Below are 5,629 nucleotides of genomic sequence, written 5' to 3' on the forward strand. Positions count from 1 at the left end.
TGCATTTATGGGCTTAATCACTGATTTTAAGACTTTAAGACTTTAAGATTTAATGAATAAAATGTGAAGTTAATTTTGCCAATTATGGACCCCCATTAGATCCCATTAGAGTATTGTTTAGCATGTCATGTCTGGTTTTAAAACACCAAGATAATGGGAATTCACTAACCAGTTGGTGATACTGTTTTAGTTACATCAATTTTTTTATACTCTCTGACTGTAACTGATATAAAACTCATTAAAAACAATGAAAACTGAGCCAAGGGTGCTGCTGCTGCTCTCCACTCGGCTTGCCAAGCTTCACCCTTCATTAAGAAAAAACAGACACGTCAATAAAAATGACAATGACAGACAGGTAGTAAATCTAAAGGCAACAGCCACAGTGACCTCCGGTCACTAAGGGAAAATGTGTATTCCTTGACTAGTTAATGAGTGGTTGTTGGGTCGCAAAGAGGGTTAAGCACTAAAAACCTCCTTGTAGTTGCTTTGGTCACCAGCAGATTGCCATAGTTGTCTATAGGAAGCATGGAAGACCCCAACTTGTCTGCAAACACTTGCCAACTACTTGCTGAGTGGTGGTGAAACTTGAAAAACTGTGATGAAAACCACAAAAGGAGAACATTCTCCTTCAAAGTTAAAGTTGTGCATTACCACTGATACTAGTGTAGTTCAAAAGGAACAACTTTAACATGAAGATGAATGTTTTACATTTCTGATTATGCAAGTTTTTCAACTATCACTACCATTTGGCAAATAGTTGGCAAGTGTTTGCAGACAAATTGGGGTCTTCCATGCTCCCTATAGACAACTATGGCAATCTGCTGGTGACCAAAGCAACTACAAGGAGGTTTTCTAATTGCAGCACCTTATAACTCTTTGCAACCATTTCATCCAGCTACTACTAGCAACCTCCAGCATCCACTTGCCAACCAGTTGGGGATTATACCTTTTTCTCTACCTACTCTTAGTTTCCAGGCTCACTGACTGGTCTCCAGGCCTGTGTGACTAGGACTATGACAGCAACCACTCAAAACCAATCAGGGAATACAGATTTCTTCCTAGTTAGCTTGTGGTTGCCAGGTGGTCACCAACTGGTCTCTAGGCCTGTGTGACTGGGGTCTTACCAAGCTTGCTGGTGTTAGTTAATAGTTTGGCATTCCCCTGTGGTCAATTCTGCAAATGTCTGAAATAAATAAATGTGACACCACAATGTCTACATCCAACTTTTCTCATTCTAACTAATGCATGATTTTAGATTTAATTATTCAAGCTGATAGTAGTAACAGTATTAGAGAATATAGTTTCAGTTGCAGGAATAGTAGTAATGGTACTGTGTAATATGCTAGAATTTCTTCTAGTAATGCAAATACTATGCATATTGGTAATAGAATCTGTTATGATGGTAGTACTTTACAAATAAAAAGTTTGTATTTATGGTTTTGTAATGCAATAGTACACTTTAAAGTAAAATAAGCATTGGAATGACTACTACTTGTAGACGTATGTGTTGTTTAGTACTAGCAAAATTGTAGCATCGGCAACAAAAGAAGCATTGGTATCTGTTTCTGTCAGACCTAGTTGGGGTATTTGTGTTAGTAGTAGCAATATTAAAGCACTGGGTTAAGTACAAGCAATAGCAAAAGTACCAGTAGTTGTCATAGTAATTGTATTAATAGTAGTATTACTGTCACTGACACCACAGCTGCAGCTGCTTTACCCCCTTCAGTAAAAATTACCTACAGTAGTGGTTGTGCTGTCAGTAACTGTTGTACAATAATAATAAAAAATTTCAGAATAATAATGCTATGTGTGAAAGTCACTTTTGGGAAACACTTGAAATGCTCAGTCAGATTCACATAGTCATACACACACACACACACACACACTGTTCAGAGGGCTTCCTGCTACCCACTTCCCTGTGTTGGAAACCATTTGCATGCCCTGTGACACCGTAGCCAAATGAAAAATTGTGAAATCTCAATTGAGCATTTGCATACGGGCGTGTTTCACTGACGCACTTGCGTGGTGCACAACTTTACAGACTCGCACGTGACCAAATCTGCCTGTTCAGATATCACTCAGCGATAACGACAGCGTGCTGCTGCCACAGTCATAATGTGACGCCTTTGAAAGTCAAAATCAAAGCTCTGTCCGGGTTCAACTCACTGTTATTTTTATCAGATGATGGGAATGTTTTTTTTTTTGTTTGTTTACTTATGCAAGGGTCTTCCTGTCACAGTCACCCCAAAGTAGGAACCGTAAGAACCACGGCTGGAATATTTCCACCAACTTTTTTCGAGGAGGAAGAAAATTTCCAGTTGACACATTAGAAAAGTGCAGTTTATTCGTTTCAGAAACAAGCTGTGAGTTTTTTAAAGATCAGATGAAACGAGATACTGTTTTATCCCAAATGTTGTGAAATTCCAATGTATAAGTAGTCAAAACATTAAACACGACCTATAACAGAGGTAGGATACCTCTGTAGTATAACAAAAATGGTGCTTGGTAAGTTAAAATATAAATAAAATACAAATAAAGCAAAGATAATCAAGTAAAATGCTGCAGAAAAAAAGCTCAATGCAATATATTAAAGTAGCTTTACAATGTAAAATATATCAAATGCAACAGTTTTTTTTTAATATTTTCCCCCAAATGCCATCAAATATTTGTGTGTCCCTTTTAATAACATATATTTATTACACATTATACACTTTATTCTGGACTACGTGTTCATTTGGACACAGTGTATATACTACAGTAGGCTATAATACATTATGACAGTAAAAGTAGTACTTAAGAAGTGAGGATGCACTTCTCTAAAATCTATTTATGGATTGAAAAACATTAACTTTTACATTTTTTATACCTCATTTAGAGCAGTTTACATGCTTGCACCGCAGCCCTGAGTTCTTCTAGACAGCTGTCCAGCAGACGCGCTAACATCTAATGCACTTTGACAGGATGTTAAACAGTCTTTAACCTGCCAACTGCTGAGGAACACTGTGGAAAATACCCAGCCAGGATTTTCCCCAAATTGCCCAAAGTCATGTGTGAAAACAGGTTAAGATGACATACTAGTATTTTTCAGTATATTCTACATGTACGTTTGCAAATGTAGAATATACACAATGTTAACAATGTTCAAATAATATATATCTAAGTATAAAAATAAATGTAATAAACATACTGTAAATATTGTAAATGTATATGCAGTAACATTGTAAAAGTCAGTGAATGTGTCGCCTGCATAGACAATATGTAATAACTAAATGCACAGCTATAAAATATATACATACATTTTTCTGGGTAAATGTCTACACTGGACACACTGTACATATAAAACATAGATAATGCAAATGTAAATGTACACACTGCATGAAGAAAATGCATATGAAAGTATTTTATGTAGCGAAATATAAAAAACTACACAAAATATAGACATTTATAGGGATTTAAAAATGTTATGTTATGTACAATTTAAAAAAAAACTCACTGTGTGATGTGTTGCCAATCATGTGTGTATGTAAAAATATATGTATGGAGGAAATGTACTGTATATACAGAAAATAATATAAAGTATTTTATAGATATTACAAGGTTACGCTGATACGCTCATCAGTTTTACAGGTGTCCATCATTAAGAGAGGTATAAAAGTGCATTTTATAGAAACATTTTAAGTTATATATAATATAAAGACATGCATTTGTTTTTTTTCGGGGGGGGGGGGGGGGGGTTAGGGCTTTTTTAAGAGAAGCAGCAGAAGACCACACTGGGTGCTACTCCTTTCAGGTAAGAACTGGAAACAGGGGCTACAGTTAACACAGCCTCACCAGAATTGAACAGGTGTATGTAATGAAGTGGACAGTGAGCATAAACACAGCACAGCTAGTGTCTATAGCAGCACAAGTCCTTACAGGTGTATAGGAATACAATGCAGATGCATATTAAACGGTTTATATATTGAGAGGGACACATTTACACGTAAAACAATGACTATATATAGAGATGCAGTACTGATGCCCACATTCACAGGCATGCACACTCTTAATGTGAAAAAGAAAACAACAACATTAAAACATATAAGAAAGTTTGAAGGTGGAGCAGTTTGTAAGAGTGCACGGTGATCAGGTTCAGCATTCACCGACTACCAGTTCTGACAATATTTACAGCTGAGGATCAAATAATAAGATAACATCCGCAGTAATCGTTCAGTTTGAGAGCATGAAGTGTGCAAACTGCTGTGTCTCTCTGTCTCTCTGTGGGTGTTGAACCTGCCTGTGTTTGGTATTCCGTGCAGAAAGCCTCCCACGCCCCGTGTGTCCGCCCACGCGCGGATTTGCGTCACGCAGGGAGCAGCGTGGGCGAGAAGGAGCGAGCGAGAGAGAGAGAGCGAGAGAGAGAGAGAGGCTCTGTGGCAACCGCGCGGAATATCCCACTTTCTGTGGCTGCCGCGTCAAGCCGTGCGCGCTCACGAAGCGTCAGACAGGAAGAGCTGACAAAATAAAAGCGTCGTTCTGTTTCAGATAATTTGAGCTCCCTTTAAGGCAGTTTAATGTATGTAGTGAACGTTTAGTCGAGGTTTTTTTATTTATTTGGTTTTTTATTTAATTTAATGTAATTTTTCTGCATTTTTTCATAGTTTTGCAAAATTACAGACACTCTCTGTGCTTAAAGTAAAAAAGTCTGAACACTTTGTGCAGTTTCTCTGTGACTGTTAAACGTCTGCATGAGTTATTGATGATTAAATATTCAGGCATGTCGCCACTTTTAAAAACACTCCCTGGTTTTATTCCCAGTAAAATAGTTTAAAATAGAAATCTGGTTCCCTGTTACGTCCGCCATGGAGTGTCACTGATGTGATTGACGTTTTCTAGAGTCAAGCAGAGGAACCCCTGCACTCAGGTTCACTGTTCATTTGCATGCATAAGATTTAATCCAGTTTAATCCCTGAGATGTCTTAATATAAGAAAAAAACTACAATTTCAACAGTACGTCTCAGTTTTTCCACAAGATAAAGAAATGCTGCTGTAGCAAATGAAAGAAACCTTTCACCATCTTTAGGCTTAAATTGCAAAAAAATAAACGTGTGAAATTGCAGAAAAAATACCTGGTAGCTCATTGCCCGTATGATCCTGTGATTATAACGGAGAAAGTTTCCGTTACTTCACAGAAAATGTTCTTTTTTCTCTAACAAGTGTAAAAAACTGAACAGTAAAAATCACCAAAAACTGAATTTTCTGTTAATTATCTCTTTCTTAATTACTTACTTAATCACTACTACTGATTCTGGTCCTTGGGCCTTATATTTGACACCCCTGGTTTAGACGCTTTTGTCAAAAACTGTCTGAAGAGAACACATTATTGCGTCTTCTTCTACTTTCTGTTTTAGGGCTCACCACAGCTTCTCCTGTCATCGTGTGTGCCTCACAGATCCATAAACCATAAAACATCCAACATTTTTGCAGCTCTTATTTAAACGTGTTCTTTCTTTCTTTTCTTTTCCCGCCCACTTTTCCTCCATTCAGAAGTGCGCCCGCACCTTCACCCAGTACCTTGTGCTTTAATTTTTTTGCGTAAACGCAGGCGGAAGCGCGGGATCGCGCTACAGCGTCCGACTTGACGGTGCGG

This window comes from Oreochromis niloticus, linkage group LG23 (genome assembly GCF_001858045.2).
Source record: "Oreochromis niloticus isolate F11D_XX linkage group LG23, O_niloticus_UMD_NMBU, whole genome shotgun sequence".
NCBI lineage: Eukaryota > Metazoa > Chordata > Actinopteri > Cichliformes > Cichlidae > Oreochromis > Oreochromis niloticus.